This window comes from Somniosus microcephalus, unplaced genomic scaffold (assembly GCF_052327205.1).
Source record: "Somniosus microcephalus isolate GS21.2 unplaced genomic scaffold, FLI_Smic_1.0 unresolved_chr5, whole genome shotgun sequence".
In the NCBI taxonomy this organism is placed as follows: domain Eukaryota; kingdom Metazoa; phylum Chordata; class Chondrichthyes; order Squaliformes; family Somniosidae; genus Somniosus; species Somniosus microcephalus.
This window is the reverse complement of record NW_028225183.1, coordinates 58,011,313-58,019,308: the sequence shown is the minus strand read 5'-3', so window position 1 is coordinate 58,019,308 and position 7,996 is coordinate 58,011,313. Positions and strand designations below refer to the sequence as shown.

The window sequence follows — 7,996 nt, the reverse complement described above, 5'->3', positions numbered from 1 at the left end:
CTTGCTGCGTAATACAATTCTCCCCATACTGATTCTGTTATCTTCAAATGGTCTCCTCTGGTTACCGTCATACCTGCCACTGGCAAGCGTTTCTCCTTATTACCTCAAACAAATCCCCTTGTAATTTTGAAAGCCTCTTATTAAATTTCCTCTTAACCGTCTGAAGAAAACAATCACAAACTCTCAACATAGCTGAAGTTCCTTATCCCTCGGACCACTCTGCAAGACGTTAAACTGAGTGTCTCGCTCTGTATGTCTATCTTTGTCTCCCTCTTTGTCCCTGTCTCTCTCTGTATAGGATTCTGAGGGTGCTTGACAGGATAGATGCAGGGAGGATGTTTCCCCTCCTGGGGGAATCTACAACTAGGGGGCAAAGCTCCAGGATATCCGGTCGCCCATTTAAAACGGAGATGAGGAGGAATTTCTTCTCTCAGAATGTCGTGAATCTTTGGAATCCTCTACCCCAGAGAGCTGTGGAGGCGGAATCACTGAATATATTCAAGGTGGAGATAGACATATATTTGAGCTGCAGTGGAGTCAAGGGTTATGGGGAGCGGGCAGGAAAGTGGCGTTGAGTAGAAGATCTGATCAGCCATGATCTTATTGAATGGCGGGGCAGGCTCGAGGGGCCGAATGGCCCACTCCTGCTCCGATTCCTTCTGTTCTTATTTCTGTCCCTTCTGCCTCTGTCCCTCTGTTCACAGGTCGATTTTTGCTCTGACAGATTCGGCACCTTTCAGTTCCTCGTTAGTATAGTGGTGAGTATCCCCGCCTGTCACGCGGGAGACCGGGGTTCAATTCCCCGACGGGGAGAATTTTTAACATCCCCAATTTTAAACCTTTGGGCAGCTCCTTAAAAAGACCCTCGGAAAAGTTGAATAGAACATAATGAACGAAAATAATTTTAAAATATGTACATGACGAAATTTATAACAACTCCCTGCACCAGTTCCTCGTTAGTAGAGTGTTCTCCTTCTGTTTGCCTGTTGTGTGGGGCACTGAGGAGGGAGAGAGAAAATGAGATAACAGCGGGAGAAAGCACGACTGCTCTTTCAAAGAGACAGCACAGGCACGATTGGCCGAATGGCCTCCCACCGTGCTGCCAGCCTCCATGAATGCATGACACTGAGATGGATATCTGAGACATACCCACACAAAGAGAGCACATACGGGTATTTTGTGTGTGTTTGCTGCTTTGTCTCAAGCACTGCATAACCATTTCCTCTGCAATGTCGTGGATATTATGATGTTCAGTTTTCACTTCCCCGACGGCTTCTCTCTGACTTTATGCCTCTGTCTCTGAGAAAAGCATAGAAGGAAATATATGGCAAATGGACGCCTTCCCGCACTTGATGCTGTGGTTTAGTGAACATGTCCTTTGTGTTCTCGTCTAAAAGATGTCATCTTGCACGAAAAGTTTGCCTGGCGTGAAAGTGATCTGAATTTCAAAGCAGCAAGGAGGAAAGTCTTCGTTGCTCTGCTTGCTGGCAGGCAGCTTCTTGCAGCTTCCCTGGTGGTCTAGTGGTTAAGATTCGGCGCTTTCACCACCGCGGCCCGGGTTGGATTCCCGGTTAGGGAACAGTGCGTTTTGAGGCTGTTTGAAATGCCTCCAATCAATGCACCCCCGCGAAGCAATGCCTGCTCCTGATCAACTTTTGCAATTTCAACACTGCTGCTGCCTCAACAGGTACACAATGCACTTCCTTGCCTTCTGTAAAATGCCTGCTGTTTCAAAGTCAGCAGGAAATTACATTTGGAACGAGACAATTTAAACGTGTACATGCCCACATTTAACTGCAGCTGACAGTGTCAGAACAGTCACGGTTATTATCAAACTTCCATGTATTTTCTTGCAGGCTGCACCCCCCTAACAAACTTAGCTTATCACAGCACGGCTATCAATCAACTCAACGCCAGTGTGAAGAATGCAACATTTGAAAGTCAGCAACGTGTGCAAGATTTTAGTGAGAGAGAGTTGGGCCGTGATAACATTTCTAAGCAGTAAGATATTCAGTAGGCCTGAGCCCTTGCTGGGTAATACAATTCTCCCCATACTGATTCTGTTATCTTCAATTGGTCTCCTCTGGTTACCGTCATACCTGCCACTGGCAAGCGTTTCTCCTTATTACCTCAATCAAATCGCCTTGTAATTTTGAAAGCCTCTTATAAAATTTCCTCTTAACCGTCTGAGGAAAACAATCACAAACTCTCAACATAACTGAAGTTCCTTATCCCTCGGACCACTCTGCAAGACGTCAAACTGAGTGTCTCGCTCTGTATGTCTATCTTTGTCTCCCTCTTTGTCCCTGTCTCTCTCTGTATAGGATTCTGAGGGTGCTTGACAGGATAGATGCAGGGAGGATGTTTCCCCTCCTGGGGGCATCTACAACTAGGGGGCAAAGCTCCAGGATATCCGGTCGCCCATTTAAAACGGAGATGAGGAGGAATTTCTTCTCTCAGAATGTCGTGAATCTTTGGAATCCTCTACCCCAGAGAGCTGTGGAGGCGGAGTCATTGAATATATTCAAGGTGGAGACAGACATATATTTGAGCTACAGTGGAGTCAAGGGTTATGGGGAGCGGGCAGGAAAGTGGCGTTGAGTAGAAGAACTGATCAGCCATGATCTTATTGAATGGCGGGGCAGGCTCGAGGGGCCGAATGACCCACTCCTGCTCCTATTCCTTCTGTTCTTATTCTTATTTCTGTCCCTTCAGCCTCTGTCCCTCTGTTCACAGGTCGATTTTTGCTCTGACCGATTCGGCACCTTTCAGTTCCTCGTTAGTATAGTGGTAAGTATCCCCGCCTGTCGCGCGGGAGACCGGGGTTCAATTCCCCGACGGGGAGAATTTTTAACATCCCCAATTTTAAACCTTTGGGCAGCTCCTTAAAAAGACCCTGGGAAAAGTTGAATAGAACAAAATGAACGAAAATAATTTTAAAATATGTACATGACGAAATGTATAACAACTCCCTCCACCAGTTCCTCGTTAGTAGAGTGTTCTCCTTCTGTTTGCCTGTTGTGTGGGGCACTGAGGAGGGAGAGAGAAAATGAGATAACAGCGGGAGAAAGCACGACTGCTCTTTCAAAGAGACAGCACAGGCACGATTGGCCGAATGGCCTCCCACCGTGCTGCCAGCCTCCATGAATGCATGACACTGAGATGGATATCTGAGACATACCCACACAAAGAGAGCACATACGGGTATTTTGTGTGTGTTTGCTGCTTTGTCTCAAGCACTGCATAACCATTTCCTCTGCAATGTCGTGGATATTATGATGTTCAGTTTTCACTTCCCCGACGGCTTCTCTCTGACTTTATGCCTCTGTCTCTGAGAAAAGCATAGAAGGAAATATATGGCAAATGGACGCCTTCCCGCACTTGATGCTGTGGTTTAGTGAACATGTCCTTTGTGTTCTCGTCTAAAAGATGTCATCTTGCACGAAAAGTTTGCCTGGCGTGAAAGTGATCTGAATTTCAAAGCAGCAAGGAGGAAAGTCTTCGTTGCTCTGCTTGCTGGCAGGCAGCTTCTTGCAGCTTCCCTGGTGGTCTAGTGGTTAAGATTCGGCGCTTTCACCACCGCGGCCCGGGTTGGATTCCCGGTTAGGGAACAGTGCGTTTTGAGGCTGTTTGAAATGCCTCCAATCAATGCACCCCCGCGAAGCAATGCCTGCTCCTGATCAACCTTTGCAATTTCAACACTGCTGCTGCCTCAACAGGTACACGATGCACTTCCTTGCCTTCTGTAAAATGCCTGCTGTTTCAAAGTCAGCAGGAAATTACATTTGGAACGAGACAATTTAAACGTGTACATGCCCACATTTAACTGCAGCTGACAGTGTCAGAACAGTCACGGTTATTATCAAACTTCCATGTATTTTCTTGCAGGCTGCACCCCCCTAACAAACTTAGCTTATCACAGCACGGCTATCAATCAACTCAACGCCAGTGTGAAGAATGCAACATTTGAAAGTCAGCAACGTGTGCAAGACTTTAGTGAGAGAGAGTTGGGCCGTGATAACATTTCTAAGCAGTAAGATATTCAGTAGGCCTGAGCCCTTGCTGCGTAATACAATTCTCCCCATACTGATTCTGTTATCTTCAATTGGTCTCCTCTGGTTACCGTCATACCTGCCACTGGCAAGCGTTTCTCCTTATTACCTCAATCAAATCCCCTTGTAATTTTGAAAGTCTCTTATTAAATTTCCTCTTAACAGTCTGAAGAAAACAATCACAAACTCTCAACATAACTGAAGTTCCTTATCCCTCGGACCACTCTGCAAGACGTCAAACTGAGTGTCTCGCTCTGTATGTCTATCTTTGTCTCCCTCTTTGTCCCTGTCTCTCTCTGTATAGGATTCTGAGGGCGCTTGACAGGATAGATGCAGGGAGGATGTTTCCCCTCCTGGGGGAATCTACAACTAGGGGGCAAAGCTTCAGGATATCCGGTCGAGCATTTAAAACGGAGATGAGGAGGAATTTCTTCTCTCAGAATGTCGTGAATCTTTGGAATCCTCTACCCCAGAGAGCTGTGGAGGCGGAGTCATTGAATATATTCAAGGTGGAGACAGACATATATTTGAGCAAAAGTGGAGTCAAGGGTTATGGGGAGCGGGCAGGAAAGTGGCGTTGAGTAGAAGAACTGATCAGCCATGATCTTATTGAATGGCGGGGCAGGCTCGAGGGGCCGAATGGCCCACTCCTGCTCCTCTTCCTTCTGTTCTTATTCTTATTTCTGTCCCTTCAGCCTCTGTCCCTCTGTTCACAGATCGATTTCTGCTCTGAGAGATTCGGCACCTTTCAGTTCCTCGTTAGTATAGTGGTGAGTATCCCCGCCTGTCACGCGGGAGACCGGGGTTCAAGTCCCCGACGGGGAGAATTTTTAACATCCCCAATTTTAAACCTTTGTGCAGCTCCTTAAAAAGACCCTGGGAAAATTTGAACAGAACAAAATGAACGAAAATAATTTTAAAATATGTACATGACGAAATGTATAACAACTCCCTGCACCAGTTCCTCGTTAGTAGAGTGTTCTCCTTCTGTTTGCCTGTTGTGTGGGGCACTGAGGAGGGAGAGAGAAAATGAGATAACAGCGGGAGAAAGCACGACTGCTCTTTCAAAAAGACAGCACAGGCACGATTGGCCGAATGGCCTCCCACCGTGCTGCCAGCCTCCATGAATGCATGACACTCAGATGGATATCTGAGACATACCCACACAAAGAGAGCACATAAGGGTATTTTGAGTGTGTTTGCTGCTTTGTCTCAAGCACTGCATAAACATTTCCTCTACAATGTCGTGGATATTATGATGTTCAGTTTTCACTTCCCCGACGGCTTCTCTCTGACTTTATGCCTCTGTCTCTGAGAAAAGCATAGAAGGAAATATATGGCAAATGGACGCCTTCCCGCACTTGATGCTGTGGTTTAGTGAACATGTCCTTTGTGTTCTCGTCTAAAAGATGTCATCTTGTCCGTAAAGTTTGCCTGGCGTGAAAGTGATGTGAATTTCAAAGCAGCAAGGAGGAAAGTCTTCGTTGCTCTGCTTGCTGGCAGGCAGCTTCTTGCAGCTTCCCTGGTGGTCAAGATTCGGCGCTTTCACCGCCGCGGCCCGGGTTCGATTCCCGATTAGGAAACAGTGCGTTTTGAGGCTGTTTGAAATGCCTCCAATCAATGCACCCGCGCGAAGCAATGCCTGCTCCTGATCAACCTTTGCAATTTCAACACTGCTGCTGCCTCAACAGGTACACAATGCACTTCCTTGCCTTCTGTAAAATGCCTGCTGTTTCAAAGTCAGCAGGAAATTACATTTGGAACGAGACAATTTAAACGTGTACATGCCCACATTTAACTGCAGCTGACAGTGTCAGAACAGTCACGGTTATTATCAAACTTCCATGTATTATCTTGCAGGCTGCACCCCCCTAACAAACTTAGCTTATCACAGCACGGCTATCAATCAACTCAACGCCAGTGTGAAGAATGCAACATTTGAAAGTCAGCAACGTGTGCAAGACTTTAGTGAGAGAGAGTTGGGCCGTGATAACATTTCTAAGCAGTAAGATATTCAGTAGGCCTGAGCCCTTGCTGCGTAATACAATTCTCCCCATACTGATTCTGTTATCTTCAATTGGTCTCCTCTGGTTACCGTCATACCTGCCACTGGCAAGCGTTTCTCCTTATTACCTCAATCAAATCCCCTTGTAATTTTGAAAGCCTCTTATAAAATTTCCTCTTAACCGTCTGAGGAAAACAACCACAAACTCTCAACATAACTGAAGTTCCTTATCCCTCGGACCACTCTGCAAGACGTCAAACTGAGTGTCTCGCTCTGTATGTCTATCTTTGTCTCCCTCTTTGTCCCTGTCTCTCTCTGTATAGGATTCTGAGGGTGCTTGACAGGATAGATGCAGGGAGGATGTTTCCCCTCCTGGGGGCATCTACAACTAGGGGGCAAAGCTCCAGGATATCCGGTCGCCCATTTAAAACGGAGATGAGGAGGAATTTCTTCTCTCAGAATGTCGTGAATCTTTGGAATCCTCTACCCCAGAGAGCTGTGGAGGCGGAGTCATTGAATATATTCAAGGTGGAGACAGACATATATTTGAGCTACAGTGGAGTCAAGGGTTATGGGGAGCGGGCAGAAAAGTGGCGTTGAGTAGAAGAACTGATCAGCCATGATCTTATTGAATGGCGGGGCAGGCTCGAGGGGCCGAATGGCCCACTCCTGCTCCTATTCCTTCTGTTCTTATTCTTATTTCTGTCCCTTCAGCCTCTGTCCCTCTGTTCACAGGTCGATTTTTGCTCTGACAGATTCGGCACCTTCCAGTTCCTCGTTAGTGTAGTGGTGATTATCCCCGCCTGTCACGCGGGTGACCGGGGTTCAATTCCCCGACGGGGAGAATTTTTAACATCCCCAATTTTAAACCTTTGGGCAGCTCCTTAAAAAGACCCTGGGAAAAGTTGAATAGAACAAAATGAACGAAAATAATTTTAAAATATGTACATGACGAAATGTATAACAACTCCCTGCACCAGTTCCTCGTTAGTCGAGTGTTCTCCTTCTGTTTGCCTGTTGTGTGGGGCGCTGAGGAGGGAGAGAGAAAATGAGATAACAGCGGGAGAAAGCACGACTGCTCTTTCAAAGAGACAGCACAGGCACGATTGGCCGAATGGCCTCCCACCGTGCTGCCAGCCTCCATGATTGCATGACACTGAGATGGATATCTGAGACATACCCACACAAAGAGAGCACATACGGGTATTTTGTGTGTGTTTGCTGCTTTGTCTCAAGCACTGCATAACCATTTCCTCGACAATGTCGTGGATATTATGATGTTCGGTTTTCACTTCCCCGACGGCTTCTCTCTGACTTTATGCCTCTGTCTCTGAGAAAAGCAAAGAAGGAAATATATGGCAAATGGACGCCTTCCCGCACTTGAAGCTGTGGTTTAGTGAACATGTCCTTTGTGTTCTCGTCTAAAAGATGTCATCTTGTACGAAAAGTTTGCCTGGCGTGAAAGTGATCTGAATTTCAAAGCAGCAAGGAGGAAAGTCTGCGTTGCTCTGCTTGCTGGCAGGCAGCTTCTTGCAGCTTCCCTGGTGGTCTAGTGGTTAAGATTCGGCGCTTTCACCGCCGCGGCCAGAGTTCGTATTCCCGATTAGGGAACAGTGCGTTTTGAGGCTGTTTGAAATGCATCCAATCAATGCACCCTCGCGAAGCAATGCCTGCTCCTGATCAACCTTTGCAATTTCAACACTGCTGCTGCCTCAACAGGTACACAATGCACTTCCTTGCCTTCTGTAAAATGCCTGCTGTTTCAAAGTCAGCAGGAAATTACATTTGGAACGAGACAATTTAAACGTGTACATGCCCACATTTAACTGCAGCTGACAGTGTCAGAACAGTCACGGTTATTATCAAACTTCCATGTATTTTCTTGCAGGCTGCACCCCGCTAACAAACTTAGCTTATCACAGCACGGCTATCAATCAAC

General features: G+C 46.6%; 1 non-coding gene across 1 annotated transcript; it reads left to right on the top strand.

Moving 5' to 3' along the window:
- Nucleotides 1-741: 741 nt before the first annotated feature.
- Nucleotides 742-813, top strand: trnad-guc (transfer RNA aspartic acid (anticodon GUC)). Its single transcript has one exon. It is a non-coding gene; the product is annotated as a tRNA-Asp (tRNA).
- The last annotated feature ends 7,183 nt before the right edge of the window (nt 814-7,996 follow it).